This window comes from Physeter macrocephalus, chromosome 7, assembly GCF_002837175.3.
Source record: "Physeter macrocephalus isolate SW-GA chromosome 7, ASM283717v5, whole genome shotgun sequence".
In the NCBI taxonomy this organism is placed as follows: domain Eukaryota; kingdom Metazoa; phylum Chordata; class Mammalia; order Artiodactyla; family Physeteridae; genus Physeter; species Physeter macrocephalus.
The window spans coordinates 112967241-112988195 of record NC_041220.1 but is presented as its reverse complement, the minus strand read 5'-3'; the positions used below and the strand labels follow the sequence as shown (position 1 = coordinate 112988195).

Sequence of the window (20955 nt, the reverse complement as noted above, 5' to 3'; positions counted from 1 at the left end):
TGCGGAGCACAGGCTCCGGACGCACAGGCCCAGCGGCCATGGCCCACGGGCCCAGCCGCTCCGCGGCATGCGGGATCCTCCCATACCGGGGCGCGAACCCGGTTCCCCTGCATCGGCAGGCGGACGCGCAACCACTGCGCCACCAGGGAAGCCCCTAGAAAGAACTTTTGTAAATTATATCCTTCTGGCTGTTGTCTCATAATTTTTCTGCTTCTTGCTCATCTACTAAAGGCAACTGACTTGTCAAGAAGGAGAACAAAACAAAAAAAGATTAAAAGGGGTCGCGGGGGGGGGGAAGTAGGCTTAGATTACACCACTGGATAAAGAAACTTTAAAAAATATTAAGATCTATATGTGATTAGTGGTCAATGGAGAAACAGTAAAAGGAAGAAATCACTGCAAAATGTATGTCTGTTTGACAGACTGAGCCGACCTCCAAAATTCACTGGGGCACAACTGGAAATGACAAGACAGTTCATTAAGACAGGTACACTTTACTCCAGTTTCCAAGACTGTTTGCCAGATAAGTAGAACTAGCTTGAGCTAAATTTCTCTCACATACACACTAACTCAGAGAAACAGATACACAGAAAAAGCTCCAGAATATAGCTTCCTTCTCCTAAGTTCAAATATATTTCTCTGCCTTCCTCCCAACCTAATATATATAACATGAATTATCTTTGATAAACCCATGTCCTTTAGACATGTATAATCTCACCCTAAAAAAAAAAGAATCTCAAATGATAAAAGAACAGTTATATCACCCCCTTAATTCCTTTCTCTGAAAAAGGTTATTAGTATTCTATATCTTTAGTTCACTTTTCTGTCCTGGAAATGGCACTAAACTGGCTTAGAGAGACTGATTAATAACTTCCTAGTAATCTTAGTCTCTTCATCTAAATAAAATATTAGACTAACTAGACCATTTAAGGATTTTTTTTTCATGCTCTACTTCCAACATTTTTATTCCACCTTTCTCAACCTCATGGAAGATTTTTTTTTTAAGTCATGTTAAGTGGCATCTATTATTACTAGATGATGGTTCCCTGCCTCAAGGAACTTAAAATCCAGTTGAGGATCCCAGGACACTATGTTAAACCTAATAAAAGTTTATTTCTGACTGCCCCCAAAATGAGGGCCGCAGATAGTAACTGATTGAGTGTGCATTCTCAGTGGTGAAAATTAGTGTTCTAAGAGTGGAAAAATAGTTTGTGGTCCTCCAAAGGGCATTAAAATTACTCAGGGGGAAGGGAGTGGTTAGAAGAAACCTGTCGAAAAAGGCTATAATGAAACCAAAAGGTGGAGAAACACTGAGAGAGGAACCCAGACAGAAGTTCCATGCTCCTTCCTCAAAGGGGTCCTTTCCTAACCACTGTCTAAAGTAAGTCTCTCCTCTTATTCTCTCTCAGCACTGCTGATACAATTTCACAATTTTTAATTATATTCCTGTTTCCTTGTTTTGCCTGGGTGTCTCCCACACTGGGTGATAGGCTGCACGAGGTGATGGACCATGTCTGTTTGTTTATAGGAGTTCACCCTGTCTGGCACAAAACAGGTGCTTGCTGGTTCTTGGCAAGCCTTTCCCCTTGAACAACTTTTATTCTCCTGACATACTGAAGGACGTGTCAGGACCCTTTTCCAGACATTAACTGCAAGAGATGGTCTCCAATGCTCCTAATTCACTCTTACTTTCTTTTTTTTTTTTTTTGAAGATGTTGGGGATAGGAGTTTATTAATTAATTTATTAATTTTTGCTGTGTTGGGTGTTCATTTCTGTGCGCGGGCTTTCTCTAGTTGTGGCAAGCGGAGGCCACTCTTCATTGCGGTGCACGGGCCTCTCACCATCACGGCCTCTCTTGCTGCGGAGCACAGGCTCCAGACGCGCAGGCTCAGCAGTTGTGGCTCACGGGCCCAGTTGCTCCGCGGCATGTGGGGTCCTCCCAGACCGGGGCTCGAACCCGTGTCCCCTGCATTAGCAGGCAGATTCTCATCCACTGCGCCACCAGGGAAGCCCCCTTACTTTCTTTTAAAACCACTTCAAGGTCCCCTTGGCCCCAGAGCATAAACTGCCAGAAATTTTCCCAAGGATCTTTGATCAATTATAAAAACTTTAGTATGATTTTCAGAGTTTTTACAATAATAAACCTGAATTAAGAGAAAAGGATTAGGCAAGGAACGTGCATATTTTTAAAATGCAAGAATGAATATCAAAATAGCACTTTTTATTCTTCAAGGTGTCCAAGATTTTAAAAGACCTTTCATTTCTTACTCCACAGCTGTTGTTCTGCTTCCGGGTGTATCAATAACGGAACCACTAACAGAGAGACAAGGCAATGGAACAGTCTAGGACATACACCCATTCCACATGCAGAGGGGAAATTCTAACGTGAACAAGAGGTGACATGTGTATTGGGCAGACGGAAACAAAACTTGACATACAGGAAGTCATTTCAAATCAGAAGAGCTGGGACTTCTCTGGTGGCGCAGTGGTTAAGAATCCACCTGCCAATGCAGGGGACACGGGTTCGAGCCCTGGTCGGGGAAGATCCCACATGCCGCGGAGCAACTAAGCCTGTGCGGCACAACTACTGAGCCGGCACAACTACTGAGCCTGCGCTCCAGAGCCTGCGAGCCACAACCACTGAGCCCGCATGCCACAACTACTGAAGCCCGTGCGCCTAGAGCCCGTGCTCCACAACAAGAGAAGCCACAGCAGTGAGAAGCCGGCACACCGCAATGAAGAGTAGCCCCCGCTCGCTGCAATTAGAGAAAGCCCACGCGGAGCGTCAAAGACCCAATGCACCAAAAATTTAAAAATAAATAAATTTATATATAAAAAAAAAGAATCAGAACAGTTGCCGTTAGGATGATATCGCCCCCTGAAAATAGATCCTGCCCACCTAGGAGGAGTCAGGTCAGGCGTTATCACAGTCAAAATTATCTTCGTGAAAATATTACGTGAGGAAATCAGGAAGATGAGCAAGTCTTTTGATTTGCTTAGAACAACAACAAATATATATATTTCCACAATATCAAGATATTTGGCAAGTTCTCAATTATAAGTTTAGTCGGAAAAAGTAAAAGAAAAAACATAGATATACTTATGTGTGTGTCTGTATGTATGCATGTATGTATATAATCCACATATATATCCATATATATCTATATCTATCTATCTAAGTTATATGGACTAAAACAAAAAAATATATGATACTTCACTCCCTCAGTTTTCCATTGAATGTGGTCTTTAATTAGGGTGACCATATAATTTAACACCCTAACCAGGCCAGTTTTCAGTGAAAGAGAGACTTACTAATAATTAAACCAGGACAATATGTATACACTGGGACTGTCCTGGGTAAATCAGGACACATAATCACCTTAATTATAATAGAGTTCATGGAAAATTGTAAGATTTCATGAAATACAAATCAGATGAACAATTTTAAAATATGTCTCCTTTAGTAAAGTTTTTAAAGAAAAAAAAAGGTTTTAAGAAATGAATTTGTAAAAGCTAAAGTCCACAAAAGATTTTGTCCATATGAAGCAACATCCTACTAAACAAAGGATATAAATTAAAGAATGAATAGTAAAGTATTAACATAAGGAGTTAATCTCTAATAGGACCAGAAGCTTAAATTAATATTTTCTTTAATTAAAAGAGCCAATCCTTTCTAAAAACATAAACCAACTCCATATAGATATTTCTGCACCATAGCCTCTAGTACCACTTAGTTATTGCTGTTACTAGGAGACATTTGCACAAAAACAAGATTTATATCCTTCCTTGCTTTTTTATTCTTCCACCTAAAAGAATAGTCCTCCATTATTAGCAATACACTTAATATCTCCACAGCAACTAGTATAATTGGGGTGTTGCAACAGCAGGATAATGAAGTGCAAAACAAAGCGATAGAAGTAGCATAGAAGAAAAAACCACTTCCTCACAGCCTTGGTGGGAAAATAACTACCAAAAAGAAACAAGGAAACTTGCTAAAAAGAATGCTTTGGGAGTGGCTTTACCGCAGTCGCTACTAGGGCTTTAAGATACTCAAGTATCCAACGAGGCAAATAAAAGTTTCCGAAATGGTGAATCCTAAGAAGCAAGCGCAGATGACTTCACCCAAAGAACTCTGAGGTGGGGAAGAGATGAGGTTCCTGAAATACATAAGTGACTTCCACAGGTTTTCACGTGTGGCTCCCAAGAAGGTACAGGTAAAATGTCTAAGAGAGCATTAGAGCTTTGCAAGCCTCCCAAACCAAACCCTGGCAACTGGTGAGGTGTGTATGGGGGGAGGGAGGGGAGGGCAATCCTGGGCAAAATATATCCTCAGCCCAGGCCCGACAGTGGCTACAGAAGGCAGAGGGCAGCAGTTTGAGAATCAGGAAACCTGGGCTCTTCATTGGCTTCTGCCTGACACACACAGGGGTAAATAATGCAAGCAAAAAAGCAGTATTCAAGAATACCCATGGGGGGGCGGGGGGTGGTGTGATGAATTGGGAGATTGGGATTGACATCTGTACACCAATATGTATAAAATAACTAATAAGAACCTGCTGTATAAAAAATAAATAAAATTTTAAAATAAAAGACACGATTTAAAAAAAAAAAAAGAGTACCCATTAATTTAGAAAACATGTGTTCAGGGACTTTCCTGGTGGCACAGTGGTTAAGAATCTGCCTGCCAAGGCAGGGGACACGGGTTCGAGCCCCGGTCCTGGAAGATCCCACATGCTGCGGAGCAACTGAGCCCGTGTGCCACAACTACTGAGCCTGCGCTCTAGAGCTCGCAAGCCACAACTACGGAGCCTGTGTGCCACAAGTACTGAAGCCTGCACTCCTAGAGCCAGTGCTCTGCAACAAGAGAAGCCACCACAGTAAGAGGCCCGCACACCGCAACGAAGAGTAGCCCCTGCTCGCCACAACTAGAGAAAGCCCGCGCGCAGCAGCAAAGACCCAACGCAGCCAAAAATAAATAAATTTATTTAAAAATATATATATATTAAAAGAAAAAAGAAAACATGTGTTGAGTGCCTACATCATGCTAGGAAATAACAACAACAACAAAAAAGTAAAATTTTGCTCCAGAGGAGCTTAGGCTGGAACAAACACAGTTTCAGCAGAAAAATCATATTACAGTATGGTAGTCCAGTGACAAGAGAAAAGCCTAACTATTCTGGAACAGAGCGGGGACACCTAGCCTATGGGGGTGAACTGGAGAAGGAAGAGAGTGAGGAAAGCTCCCTGCAGGAGATGCTGGAGGTCATTTGTGCTTTAAATCACTCCTCTAAAAGGTTCAACAAGATCACCATGTAAAGGAATCCTCCACATTGTAAAACCCAATGAGCACTGTGTTCTCATCTTACTCAACTCCTCAAGAACTTACAACAGAACTGATTACTCCATCCTGCTTCAAACACTCGATTTAGTTGGCATCTGGAACGCTGCTCTTTTCGTGCTCCTCCTACCTCACTGGTTACTCCCGGGTCTCCTACTTGACCTATTTATTAACTCCGTTATTCCTCGGGGCCTGATCTCCGCTGCCTCTCTTCTCTGCCTACGAAATCTCCCCAGGTGATTCTAGATTTCCCAGCTCTTTATATACCACTTCTATGCTGACACCCACTGGCCCTGATCTTGTCCCTGAATGCAGTTCTCAGAATCACTACTGGCCGTTTGACAACTATCTCCGTTAGGACAACTAACAGACAACTCATACTAACCAACGGCCAAAACAGAATTCTATTTCCTACAACCCTGTCACCCACCAGGAGGAGTCCTGCTTGATTTCTCCTACTGTGTCACGTCACCCATCCAGGCCTATCCATTAAGTCTTGTCGATTCTATCTCCAAACCTCTCAAATCCATCCACTGCTCTCCATCTCTAACACTGCCACGCTGCTCCAGCCCGCATCACTTCTCACGTAGAATGCTGCCAACAGCTTCATAACTGGTCTCCTTGCTTCTACACTGGACCCCTTCTACTCCGCTCTGCCCAGCAGACAGACAGATCTGTTACAAATGTAAATCGGACCATGTGTCTCTCCTTCTTAGATCACTTCACAATGCCTTCTCGTTGCATTTGGAATAAAACCCATAAGCCTTACAAATTTTGCAAGTACCAGCCCCTCCTCACCAGGTCCTGCCTGCCTCGCCACCTTCTTTCTCACTATTCCTTCCTGCGCAGACACTGCGGCCAGACTGGTCTCCCTTCCTTCCCTTGTGTAACCAAGCACTCTCCCTGTTCCCTCTACTGGCTCCTTCTCACCCTTCACCCCTCAGTGCAAGTCCAACCTCTGACAAACTTTCCTGACTGTGCTAGGGCAGGCTTCCCCAGTCATCTCTACATGTCTCCTTTAAAGAACTGGGCCGAGTCTGAACTGATCTTGTTTATCAGTTTTACTTGCTTATCATCTGCTCAACCTCCCTTTTCAGCACTTTTTCCTCTCTCAACACATAAACCCATACAATCTCCATTAAGGGTAGAAACCTTGATTATCTATTGGTCACTGAATCCCTAGAATCAAGAATAAAGTCTAGCACGGAGCAAGTGCTCAAAAACTGTGCTGAATGCATTTATCAATTTCAGAAGGAGCTGAGCAGGGCTTAGGACTAGTCTCAGCCACCTGTGTAGAACAGGTATTTGATAAAGTCAATATATTTATGAAATCCAGAGCAACCTATCCTGAGACCTTGGTGAGAACGGCAGCTTGTCCAGTGGCTGGGGGAATGTTTTGCTACAAAATCCTCCACCATGATTTCCTTCCTCTGCGTTTAGGTGATTTTCCTGCACAGAATGGTACTCTCTCCTTTCTCCCTTTCTCCCGACCTCCTTTTCTCCCTTCCTTCCTTCCTTCCTCCCTCCCTCTCCCTTCTACCCCTCTCTCCCCTACCCCCTCCCTCTCATACTGCACCTGTGTTTTCTTACAGTCTAATCTTATCTATTCCCGGCAGACTGATATTTGATATCAAGTAATGATTTCTCTGATCTAGGTTTTACAGGGGCCTTGCTTCCTAAATTGTCACAATAAGCAACTGAACAAGAACACAAATTAGTAAGCAGCATCGTGCATATAAACAGGGCAAGGATAGGGTGAAGGTGGTGATGGATGAACAGGTAGACAGTGAGGTGACACATCAGAGGAAGTGTGGTGGGGCTCTGGGACTGAGACCAGGGTAGATGCCACACACATCCCACTTATCACAGCTCACAAAGGCATATGAGCAGCCATCTTTCCTATAAGCACAATACTAAGAACCTAATAATCTAAATATTTCATTTATAGGTCCAGGCACACCGCCTGGCATTGAAATGCACAGATTTATATTACAGATAACCTTAGAGACATGTTTCACTGTATCGTTCAGCCAGTTCACTCATTCTAGCAAAAGGCACCATAACCAGTTTTCTCTGGTGACTCCATGATATAATTCAGTTTATAAAATACAATAAATTATAATTATTATTATAAAAGATTATTATATTAATATTAATAATATAATTATATATCTTAATAATATATAATTATATATAACATATAATATAATTATATGTTATATATAATAATATAATTATTATATTAATAATTATAAAATATAATTATTAATATAAAAATAATATATTATTGTATATATATTATATTATTATTTTATTCAGTTTATAAAATAAAATACAGGGATAGTTCTGAGGATAACCTCAGACTCATGCAGGGTATTGTTCCTTAAGGATAAGGCTGGTCAGAGCTGCAGTGCCTGTCAAAGCAGCCACTAGTCCCATGTGCCTACTGAGCACTTGAAGTGTGGCCAATCCAAGCTGACATGTGCAGTTACATGCAGAATACACACCAGATTTCGAAGATTTAGAAAAAAAGTTAAAATGTCAAGAATTTTTACACTGATTATAATCGATAATACTAAATATGATAACATTTTGATACACTGGTTAAATAAAATATGTTCTTAAATATGTCCTTAACAAAATGACTCCAAATATCTTATCTCTGTGGTTTTAAGAGTCTCCAATTTTTTTCTACTTCTACGCAAGACAGTCTCTTCCCTCTAGAAACTGCTATATGTATATATTACACCATCCAGCTAGTGTTCCACCCATATTTCTTTAAAACTACCAAAAATCTTATATTATCCCTTATTTCATTTCTTAAGCAGGAAAATTCCCAAGATTTTAGTTCTTACACTGGTGCTATTTCTACATTGCACAAAGGGGTCCTTAACTGATGCAAGCTGTCTCCCAATAACAATTGAAGATTGTTACTGGAGGATTCCTTAAAAAAACAAAAACCAAAAACTAACCCCATCCATTATGATAATTCTTGCTATTTTTAATTTCCATAATTGACACGTTGATTCCAAGATATCGTCTACTCTGGGGTCTATAACCCTCTAGGTACTTACTACAGATGACCCAATGAATGATACCACCTTTTATTTGTTTAATTCATTACAATTTGAAAAGCCATTGTATAGAAGTACTCTTGCTCTCAAAGAATTCATAATAACATTGCTAGGCAAGACAGCAAGAAAAAGATTTTTAAAATGTAAAGGGAATCTGACCTCACATCTGTCAGAATGACTATCATCAAAAAGACCACAAATGTTGGTGAGGATGTGGAGAAAAGAAACCCTTGGACACTGTTGGTGGGAACGTCAACTGGTGCAGCCACTGTGGAAAACAGTATGGAGGTTCCTCAAAAACCTAAAAATAGAACTACCATATGATCCAGCAATCCCATCCTGGGTATATATCTGAAAATGAAAACACTAATTCGAAAAGATACAGGCACCCCAATGTTCATAGCAGCATTATTTACAATGGCCAAAATATGGAAGCAACCTAAGTGCCCATCAATAAACAAGTAGATAAAGAAGATGTGAGATACATATACATTCAATGGAATACTACTCAGCCATAAAAAAAAGAATGAAATTTTGCCATTTGCAACAACATGGATGGACCTGGAGGATGTATTATGCTTAGTGAAATAAGTTGGACAGAGAAAGACTAACACTGTATGTTATTACTTATATGTGGAATCTAAAAGATAAAACAAACTAGCAAATATAACAAAAAAGAAACGGACTCACAGACATAGAGAACAAACTAGTGGTTACCAGTGGGGAGAGAGGAAGGGGGAAGGTGCAAGATAGCTGTAGGGGATTAAGAGGTACAAACTATTATATATAAAATAAATAAGCTACAAGGATATGTTGTACAGCACAGGGTACACAGCCAATACCTTATAATAACTATAAATGGAGTATAATCTATAAAAATTTTGAATCACTACTATGTCATACACCTGAAACTAATATAATATTGTAAATCAACTATACCTCAATAAAAAATAAATAAAAAATAAAGATAGGGCTTCCCTGGTGGCGCAGTGGTTGAGAGTCCGCCTGCCGATGCAGGGGACAAGGCTTCATGCCCCGGTCCGGGAAGATCCCACATGCCGCGGAGCGGCTGGGCCCGTGAGCCATGGCCGCTGAGCCTGCGCGTCCGGAGCCTGTGCTCCGCAACGGGAGAGGCCACAACAGTGAGAGGCCCGTGTACCGCAAAAAAAATAAAATAAAATAAAATAAAAATAAATAAATAAAAATAAAATAAAGAGGATCTGGAGTCAAAACTCAAGGGATAATGCCCACAACCATCACCACCACCACATGTGGACCATCATCTTACCCCAAACAAATGCAAGGCTATAAGGACTGCCACATGGGGTACAGAAACACATTTCTGTTAGGCAACTCTGATGAAAGGCCCGGGTGGCTCCACTTGCTCTGGAATCAACAAGACTTTTCTTTTTTTACTAAAACCTTGATACTGTCCGTGTAGACATCTGTATACAAATGTACAGAATTATCAAAAGTTAACCCCCTCTGCCCCAAAGTGGTTCAGTTTATATGCAAAATAAAATAGCCCCCTCCCCAATGTAAACACTTGCTATACTTGACATGTGCATACAATAAATCACGAGATGAAGCAGCTCTTTCACAGGGCTGGCATAAAGGAACAAATCAAGGCACTGATTGTTCTAGTAATTCTCTGTATTAGTTTCCTGCTGCAGCTGTATAAGTGACCATAAATTTAACGGATTAAAACGACACAAATTTCTTCTCTTACAGTTCTAGAAATCAGAAGTCCAAAAGGGGACTCAGTGGGTTAACACTGAAATGTCAGCAGGGCTGTGCTCCTTTCTGGAGGCCTGGGGAAGAATCCATTTCCCAGCCTTTCCCAGCTTCTTAGAGATTGCGTGCATTCCTTGGCTCGTGGCCCCCTTCCATCTTAAGACGGCAATGGCCGTTTGAGGTTTTCCTAATGGTGCCAACTCTCTGATTCTGACTCTTCTCTTTCACTTTTCCACCTATTAGGACCCTTGTGATTACACTGGGTCTACCCAGATAACCCAGGATAGTCTCCGTATCTTAAGTCAGCTGATTAGCAACCTTAATCCCTCCTTGCCAAGTAACATAACAGGTTCATAGTTTCTGGGGATTAGGAGGTGAACATCTTTGGGGCACCATTATTCTGCCTACCACCATCTCCAAGAGTAACTAGAAAACATTCAAAGAAACTTCACATGTGCAAGCTATTCTCCTCCAATAAGGATTTTTAAATATTTTAATTTACAATAGGTGAAAGCCCTAAAACTTAAAAAAATAAGTAACATTAAAGCAGCAGGAGGACTTCCCTGGTGGCGCAGTGGTTAAGAATCTGCCTGCCAAGGCAGGGGACACAGGTTCAATCCCTGGTCTGGGAAGATCCCACATGCTGCGGAGCAACTAAGCCCGTGCGCCACAACTACTCAGCCTGTGCTGTAGAGCCTGTGGGCCACAACTACTGAGCCCATGTGCCACAACTACTGAAGTCCGCGCACCTTAGAGCCTGTGCTCCACAGCAAGAGAAGCCACTGCAATGAGAAGCCCGCGCACCGCAACGAAGAGCAGCCCCCGCTCGCCGCAACTAGGGAAAGCCCGCGCGCAGCAATGAAGACCCAACGCAGCCATAAATAAACAATTTTTTTTAAAAACTGAGAACTTAAAAAATATGTTTAAAAAAAAAATAAAGCAGCAGGAATAGGTTGCAGCTGAGTGTGCTGATCAGGGGACCGGGAGAAAGAATGGGGAAAGGAGCACCTTTCCCGGACACAACACCAGGCCTGACTGAGCACTCATAAGCTTTTTGAGAGAAATGTCTGACAATACTGTATCATCAATACATTTCAATAGCAACACTGAAATATATGACCTAGCTGTAGTCCTCCACACGGTAAATCATAAGGAGGTGATAGCATGTGTGGACAGGTGTGATGTTCCCTTTGCTAAAACTGCATGTGCAAGGATAAAATGAGGCCCAAGGTGTGAGATACATGCTAGATTCTACAAACGACAGTGCGTTGGTTAGACTTCACACCCAAACTGTCTGCTTTCAAAACCCAATTCTGCCTGCCTCATACTAGCTGTGTGACCTTAGGCAAGTGACTTAACTTCTCTGTGTCTCTAAAGAGGATTCTTAAAATGGGGATAATACTATCTGTCTCAAGAGTGTTTAAGGAGGAAGAGATGAGTAAGCGTTCTAAGTGCTCAGAACAAACCCTGGCATATAGTGAATGCTTTAAGTATTTGGAAAATAAAATTGTTAAATGTTCCTGCTTGCTGCTTACAACTTGCCAACCAAACTATACACCAAGGGAGTGTACCTCTCAGCACTAGCTAACCCATCACAGAGGACATGATATCATATATATACACACATAAATATTAATTTAACAGAAACAATGCCCTTCGTTGCTACTAAAGTTTGGTAGCAACTACTGGGGCAGTAATAACTGGATGGTTAAATAACGTGCAGATCAAATGCAAATCTCAGAAAACAGTAGCGGCTGTGTTAGATAGACCGTCTCAGGGCCTCCTAAAGAAAGATGTAGAGCATACTGCCCAGGGAGGACAGTAGGGTCTGTGATTCTTAATGGCCCCGGCATTTTCTGGGACAGTGGTGCCCATGGTACAATACCCTGCAGAAGGCTGAGCTCTGTGAGGGACACTGGCAGTTACGCTCACCAGCGCTACCAGCATCTGCTGAGAGGGCTGGCATATTGTGACGGCAGCTTTGAAAGCTTTTCAGCATTCACAGCTGATGTTATATACTTCTTACGAAAGTTCTTGAATTCAATGGCAGTGGACGACCAATTTTAATAATTTTATTTTAACCCTGAAGGAAAGGAGGAGGAGAGAGGGATAGGACCCAGATCCTACCAATGCAGGCAAGATATAACAAATGGCTATTAGGTTACAAGAAAAATACACTACCTTCATGAGAAATAATGAGAAACAATTTGATTTGGCGGACAATAGGAATGAACACTTTGCTTTAAAAGTTAGAAGTAGGGCTTCCCTGGTGGCGCAGTGGTTGAGAGTCCGCCTGCCGATGCAGGGGACACGGGTTCGTGCCCCGGTCCGGGAAGATCCCACATGCCGTGGAGCGGCTGGGCCCGTGAGCCATGACCGCTGAGCCTGCGCGTTCGGAGCCTGTGCTCCGCAACGGGAGAAGCCACAACAGCGAGAGGCCCGCATACCGCAAAAAAAATAAAATTGAAAAAAAAAAAAAAAGTTAGAAGTATAGTCTACATGCAAAAAGTAATAGCTGAGTCACCCAATATTAACTATGAACCAAGCATTATCCTCAGTGTTTGACACATTTAAAGTAATATAATTCATAGTCACCTTAGGAAGTAAATACTATCTTATTCCCATTTCACAGCCAGGAAATGGAGGTTCATCAGAGGAAGTTGCTCAGGTCACCTAGTGGTGAGGGATGCTGCTGGAACTTAAGTCCAAGTGTGGCCTGAGTAAGCCTATGGGCCTTCATCTCTCCGGCGTTACTTCACGGCCTGAAGCAGCACAGACCAGAGAAGCATTCCAGGAGATGGGTGGTAGACATACAATCCCATATCAAAATACGTCCCCCCCCTCAAACCTGCTGTATCTCCAAAGCTAGCGGAGAGATTACAGAAAGCCTAGGGGGATAGTGGGCAGTGCGTGGGCAAGAGAATCAGCTGCCCCTGGCTTCAAAATCCTGCTCCTCTTCCCACCAGCTCTACAGCCTTGAGTATATTAACCTTTCTAAACTGTTTCCCTACTTCCACAGTGGAGATAACACAATTTCTATTTTGCAGGGCTGTCTGAAGATACAGAATTTGATTTAATCTTCTCTAGAACCTATCTCAGAGTATCTACCATTATCTAACCATCGCTATTTTACTGCACTCTCTCCAGCTTCTGTGTTTGGTGAAGCTTGGAGAACCAACTCAAGCTTTTGGCGTCTCTCTGTTTTAAAGGCTTAGCTTCATTTTCAACTACTGCTACCAGTCTTTTCCCGAAAGGTCTTCACTTCTCTCTGGAAGTGGGCTGCTATCTAGAGGAATCCCTCCTTGGCATCCCAATTAGCTATGTGATCCCTAATCTAAAACCATTTATTCTTTAACCCTTTTCCCTACTCCCTAAATGAAAACTCATTCCTTCACATTTTCTCTAGTTACATCAGACTACCTACTTAAAGTACTCCCAGGTAAGGAAAAGTATCCTTAACCCATCTGGGTGGGGTGCATGTTAAGAGGTGCTTCCCAGGATGATTCTCATCAAAAGAGCAGGTCAGAGAGGCCCGGAATATGCATTTTCACCCCTGGCAGGCCAGACCCTACAGGGTCACATGTGACCCCAGTTTCAACAGCAGGAGCCAATTCCCAGCAAGACTTGGGATTAGGTACTACCTTCCAAGAGGCACAGAATCTGCCTTTGGCACATTTGCATCTTTCTACAGTTGTTTCCCCACCTCCAGGGCTACTCCTCCCTTGAGTCTCTCCCATTTGTGGAAAAGCTTCTCAGAAGTTTTACTCTTGTCGTGTATTTTGCATTTCTAATCATCTTAATTGAAAAGAGGTCATTAAATTCCCAAAGGAGGGGATATCCCTGGTCCAGCAGTCAAGACTCCCAGCTTCCACTGCAGGGGGCGGGTTCGATCCCTGGTCAGGGAACTAAGGTCCCGCATACTGCGTGGTGTGGCCAAAAATAAAATAAATTCCAGAGGTGGATACTCATCCCCTAGTTTTCCATAAATATGATGCCTCCAGGTCCACAGTTTCAACTGGATAGCAATTTGCCCTTATACAGGTACTAATCGAGCACTTTCTTGGTGTAGGCAAGTCCTCCCTGGTGAACTCAGAGTTAAGGATGCCCTAAGGTGAGTATTTCAGCTCAGTTTCTCAATTTTGCCTGAGGCCAGCCCTAACACTTGGGTATTTCTCTTTCCACAATCAAATGTATCACCCTAAATGAAGCTCAGCACAGACACTACCAGGCAGAGAAATGATACTTACCTGAAGATCCCTTCCAGAGCCTTTCACTTCATCTGACTTTTAGTAGCTAGCTGTCTTTTCTGACAACTGTGGCTTCAAAATTATCTTTCATCTCCTTTTATTCCCTCCTCTTTAACAATTTTAGTATGTGGTTTTATTCTTTTTAAATAGTGCAAGGGGTTTACTGGGAGAAAAGATGTAAATATAAGACAGTCAATCCAGTTAATGCTGCTTTTAAAAAAAATATCTAAGAACGTGCACAAGTTTGTTTGAAAGTTTTAAGTGACACTATCAATCTAAAGACACAAAACTGTAAGGCTGAATTTTAAACTGTAAGCAAATCATCAAATTAGGGTTTGACAGCAGGGAAAACCAATCAGCAAATAACTGATTAACCTAGTTATACTGCAATTTTATTAGCTGTTTTTTAAATTGTGCTTTGAATTAAAAGTCATTGTTAGGAATTAACAAATTGAACTTATCTGGGTTTCTGTATGAAGAGGCTGAATTGAACACTACTCATATTCCAACATCCTTTATCAAAACCATGAGGATAAAGTAACTAGCATTGGATATGGAAATATAAACCCAAAGCAAAATTAAAAGTTTGACTTGGGACTTCCCTGGTGGTCCGGTGGTTAAGAATCCGCCTTCCAATGCAGGGGACGTGGGTTCAATCCCTTGTTGGGGAACTAAGATCCCACATGCCTTGGGGCAACTAAACCCATGTGCCGCAACTACTGAGCTCGTGCACCGCAACTAGAGAGTAGCCTGCGTGCCGCGACTAAGATCCGACGCAGCCAAAAAAATAATAAAAATAAAAGTTTGACTCAGGGTAGCAAAGAGGGTATGATATTATAATAAAACTTGAGAAATGTTTAAATGAAGAAATACTTTATACCTATAATGAAAACTAGCTAATGGATATTTCTTGCACTTTCATTCATTAAATCAACCAGAAAATGTCTTAGCAATGATACACTTTTCAAGGGATCAAACAACAAATTTCTAAGATTTTTTTAAAAGGTGATCTATTTAAAAGTGATGAGCTTATTCTAAACCTGATGATACATCTGCTGTATATGTAATAGCTGCAAAATGCAACTTGTCTATCCTACTGGGTACCAAGGAGGCAAACTGTAGAAGTAGAATTTCTTTTCTGAGATACATGCACCCCTATGTTCATAGCAGCACTATTTACAATAGCCAAGACATGGAAACCACCTAAATGTCCATCAGCAGAGGAATGGATAAAGAAGATGTGGTACATATTTTCAATAGACTTACTCAGCCATAAAAAAATAATGCCATTTGCAGCAACATGGATGAACCTAGAGATTATCATACTAAGCTACGTAAGTCAGAAAGAGAGACAAACACTTATATGTGGAATCTAAAATACAACACAAGTGAACATACCTATGAAACAGAAACAGACTCACAGACATAGAGAACAGACTTGTGGTTGCCAAGGGGGAGGGAAGGATTGGGAGTTTGGGATTAGCAGATGCAAACTATTATATGTAGGATGGATAAACAACAAGGACCTATTGTTTAGCACAGGGAACTATATTCAATATCCTGTGATAAACCATAATGGAAAACAATATGAAAAAGAATATATATGTATAACTGAGTCACTTTGCTGTACAGCAGAAATTAACACAACACTGTAAATCAACTATACTTCAATACAATTTTTTAAAAAAATTTCTTTTCTGCCTGGCAAAGTCAGCACTGCTCCATTCTGCTATATTTCCCCATAAAAGAAGTTCAGCTTTATGTCTAATAACAATAATACAAACACAAATAGTTGTTAAGAAAGGCCCTGTGTTCCGTTTTCATCATAAATCCCTTGCGTAACGAGCTACTGACCTATAGTCCCCTCCATAGAGAATGTTGATACTATTGCTGAAATCTTATGAGAAACACTAAAGGAACACGAAATTATAACAAATTTTAAAGAGAAAGGAGAAAGTTTCTAATTCTGAATATGGTGAAAAAAAAGGCAGATAAATTAAAGATCATAATTCACTTTTTAAAATGACTAAAATAATCATGGATTGCACACAGATATAGTTAGAAGGATATTTATTGCAGAGTTGCTTAAAATAGTGAAAACTGGAAACAAACTAACTGTCCAACGATAAGGGATTGGTTGAGATGCAGCCATTCAGTAGAAAACTATAAAAGATGCTTTAAGCATATTTTAGTGATATAGAGGCATCCATATTTGGGTGAAAAAAAAAAGTTAGAAAACAGTATGTAGAGAACAAACCCGGTTTTGTAGAGAATAATTTTCTAGCTGTGTAACTTCAGGAAAGTTCCTTAATTTCCCTAAAGCAGTTTTTTTCCTCCATAATTGTACCTACCTCATAGGGTTAGAGTGAGGATAACATGAGATTCTCTGTATAAAGTAATAGGCATATTGCCCGGCCCACAGTAAGTGCTATACATGTTAGCTGTCGATGTTGTATGTTCATAGCGGTGAGAAAGCATTTGAGGATACAACACTAAGTAATTTTCTGGATGGCGGCTGATTTGTTTACCTTGTACTTTTAAACCTCTACAAGTAAGAAACTGAAATATTATACTATTCACACACAGTGATTATTCTCTTAAAAATCTACGACGGTGCTTTCTTTGCTCACAATAAATAAATCTTGGTTGATCTGATTTTACCCTTCAGATTTCATTTAAACAAGTTTGCTCTGATATGGTTAAAATTATTTGACTTGGGACTTCCCAGGCAGTCCAGTGGTTAAGGCTTCGCCTTCCAATGCGGGGGGTGCAGGTTCGATCCCTGGTCGGGGAGCTAAGATCCCACATGCCTCTGGGCCAAAAAACCAAAACATAAAACAGAAGCAATATTGTAACAAAATTCAATAAAGACTTTTTAAAAATGGCCACATCAAAAAAAAAAAAAAAAGGACTTCCCTGGTGGCACAGTGGTTAAGAATCAGCCTGCCAATGCAGGGGACACAGGTTCAAGCCCTTGTCTGCGAAGATCCCACAGCCAGCGGAGCAACTAAGCCTATGAGCCACAACTACCAAAGCCCGCACGCCTAGAGCCCGTGCTCCACAACAAGAGAAGCTACCGCAGTGGGAAGCTCACGTACCGCAACGCCACAACTAGAGAAAGCCCGCACGCAGCAATGAAGACCCAACACAGCCAAAAATTAAAATAAATTTATTTTTAAAATACTTGACTTAAGGGCTAAATTTGTCTATATAATACTGTTACTGGGTAAAGCAAGGCATACGTGCATGGTTCAGCCTCAAAACTTATGAGACCCAGTTCACTAGAAAGCCAGTAGATCTCAAATTATCAGTGGGAGGCAGCCTATCATAGCCTAATCATTTCTGGTTTCCTCCCAAGTCCCCTCCTCTCTCCTTCTTTTTGACTCTTTTTACCCCTCCATAATCAAAGCCTAGGGGCTCTTTCTACCAGACTGTAAGCCAGTTACAGTGCCTCCTTCATGTTAGCGTTGTTAGTACCTAGCATAGTGGCTGGAATATAGTAGCTGCTCACTAAACATTCACCAACTGAATAAATATCTGATAGTAGTAGTTCACGATGGAGGCTTCAAATCCCTCATAAGGGAATTAGATAAAGGTGGATAGGCTACTCTTACCTGAAACTGTCTAGAATTCTCGGTAATTCTTCCTTAAGAAAAGAAAACAAACAACATCTCACTTCAACGTATCACTTTTTTAAAAGTTCTCATTTGCATTCCATTGTCTATTTTAATAGATGTAAGATTATTTCTATGTTTTTCCCAATATTTTGCTTAACGTCCCACAAGAATTCCAGAGAGTTTAAGTAAATTGCTCAGAGAAACACAGCCAGTAAGTTACCACCCGGCTAGCCTTAGGTCTTCTGGATTCTGATGCCCAAGATCTCTGCATCACACTGTGGAAAAAAACATTCCCTGCAACCTTTGACCATAAAAGTCGTTGCAGATATAAGGTAAGAACAAATGTTTTCAGTAACACCTGAGCAAATGCTCCCTATCCCTCCAACTATCTCCTAGGGGTTTTTATAAGATTCCGTGAAAAGAGGTCCGTAGGCAGCAACCCAAAGGTGTCCAAGTGTTTCCCTCCATGTTCAAAAGTCAACGAGCTTTACTGAAAAATGAAACTAGAGAACCCAAATTAAACATTAACTCGTTAAAAAACACTTCAACCAGAAGACTCCTGTGAAGTAAGGCCAGCAGCAAACCAAAGAAAGGGCTATAATTTTGTACTGCGTATTTTTTTAAAAGGCAAAAAAAAACAAGTTAAGGGTAAAGTCAGAGAGTTATCCACACATCCTTTCTTCCTCCAAATTCCACTTGTCACTTTCAGCCACTGCTCTGACTCTGTTTAGTGAATGGCAGTTCCCCCGGTATGGGGTGGGAACCCGAACTCTTTCAGGTATACACACAGAAGCGTTTAACTTACTTCACACTCCGAGGAACTTGCCAAAGGATTTCACACCCTAAACCTCAACCCAGCAGGTTTATAAGTAAGAAATTCTGTGGAAATTAATTGGTGATTATCTAAGCCAGCTGGAACACACTATTTATATATAAACAGTTAAAATTTGTTGAGGTCTGCTTTGTGCCAGACATTATGATAGGTCTTCTGAGGTTTAAGTCTCATTATTATCCTCTGAAATAGTTACAGTCCCATTTTACTAGTTCAGAGTGTTTAATGCGACTGAGAACTCACCATTAACAGATGTGACTAGGAGTGAAACCAAGGATTTGCAAAGTTCAAAATCCACGCCCACCTAGAGGCACTAAACAATTGAATCTCTTCAAAAATTTAACATACGTGTCAAAACGATCTTAAGGTGGTATTAGAGCAAGCAAGATGAAATAGAAGAATGGCAAAGACTGATATATAAAAATTACAGGACATAACGTTTGAGTTGTTTCAAGACGTAGACGCGGGCTATTAACTATCCATACCTCAGAGAAGTAGACGGGTCCACTCGCACCTATTTGCGCTGAAACACCAAGCCTCCCTTTCCTTAAGGGTAGTAGCTTTGGAATGCCAAACGTGGAAACGTTTCAGTGTGGGCAGCCCAGAGCTGGGTTCTTACCGTTCACACATCATCAGTAAGTGCCTCTCAAAAAAGCTTAAAAACAGTCCCTCCTCCACCTCCTTTGAACTTCAGTCCTGACCTCCAGAGTGGCTCAGGACAATCTGTGGTTCAATCTGTGTCCTTTCAACGTCAGGACCGAGTGACCCGCAATGGTTGCAAATGAATGAGATGAATGCTCAGAGCGTGGAGACGAAGCCACACGTCCATCCTCTCTATGAGGCTAAATCAGGGAAGGATGCCTTGGGGCGGGGCGCGTGGGAGCCGAATTAGAGCCACGTCCGCGTTCGCAGTCCACCCTGCCCTCCCCGCGCTGCGCCCGCCGCACGGCTCTCCAGCCCATCCTCCTCCCCGGCCCCTCCGGCGCTCCTTACCCGCTCTCACTTGGGGCTCCAGACCTTCCCTGCCGGACGCACCAGCTCCCGGGCCCGGGATCTGCTAGGGGACGGAGCCCGCTGCCGCAGCCGCCCCCGGTCGAAGCCGCTGTAAAGTTTGCTCGGGGTCTCGCCCTCTCCTGCCTCGGCCCTGCCAGGGAAGCACCTCCCGGGTCGCTCCCGCGGCTGCCGCCTCCGAGGCCGCTCTCGGCGGCGCTGCAGCACCGGCCGGGCTCGGGCGGCCGAGAACGGCTCCCTGCGCGCGGAGGGCGGGGTCTCCCCGCTCAGCCCGCGGCGCGGCGCTCGGTGTTTACCGCGGCCCCGCGCGGCCCGCTCTCCCCGCCCGCCGCCCTGCGCGCTCCTGACATCATTCATTCTCTCACACCCTTGCCCGCCCACTCCATTTCCAAACAGTGACTCACCCGCAGGCGCCCGCTCCCGCTGCTGTGGCTCTCCAGGCGCAGAGCGGAGCTCGAAAAACCGGTGCGACTTCTTGAGAAGTGAACCCCAGCCGCGGCTCTCTGCTCCCAGCCGTTAAAGGTGCAGGGAAGGAGGGGCTTGGCAGGCGGGGCAGATTGGCTCAGCGGGGAAAGGCTGGAGCGGACCTCCCTGAGCGGTGACAGAGAACAATCTGGGAAAGTTCTTTGGGTGCCACTCCCTGCAACTTTCAAGGGTGGGGCCGGGAAGAGATCCCCCCACCCCCGCACGTCGCCTTTCTCGGGAACGGCTTCCTGACGTCGGTGTGAGTGGGCTTGGGGCACCAGCGGTTGTTCACTGGGTATTGCCTGGGCCTGGGTCAAAGAGTGGGTTTCCAGACCTCAGAGGATTTCCTGGCAGGGTTAGTCATGGGTCCGCATGATGGTAACTCTAGGTGAGAGCTGGAAGGGTTCTCCAAGTTAATGAGGCTAGTAATACTTTCCCTTAGGTGACTAACCACCTTGTCATATGTCCTGTTAATTGATTTGCTTCTCATTAAGGATAGAAAACAGTAACCAAAATGAACAATGAGAGAGTAGTTCTTTGCTCAGCGGAACACTGCGCTTTTCCGCAGCTTTTCGAGAGCACAAGACGGCCGTGTGAGATTTCTTTGATGAGCTCAGCAGTTATGTTTTTAGAAGG

General features: G+C 42.6%; 1 protein-coding gene across 7 annotated transcripts in view; it reads right to left on the bottom strand.

Annotated features, from left to right (window-relative positions):
• SGMS2 (sphingomyelin synthase 2) overlaps positions 1–20725 on the bottom strand; it is an 87809-nt gene extending 67084 nt beyond the window's left edge. For 2 of the 7 annotated variants that reach the window (XM_007100586.4, XM_055086166.1), the window contains exon 1: positions 19837–20078. The gene's annotated coding sequence lies outside the window, so the exon portion shown is untranslated. The other 5 variants (XM_055086165.1, XM_028492159.2, XM_007100590.4 and 2 more) reach the window with 5 other exon arrangements.
• Positions 20726–20955: the final 230 nt, after the last annotated feature.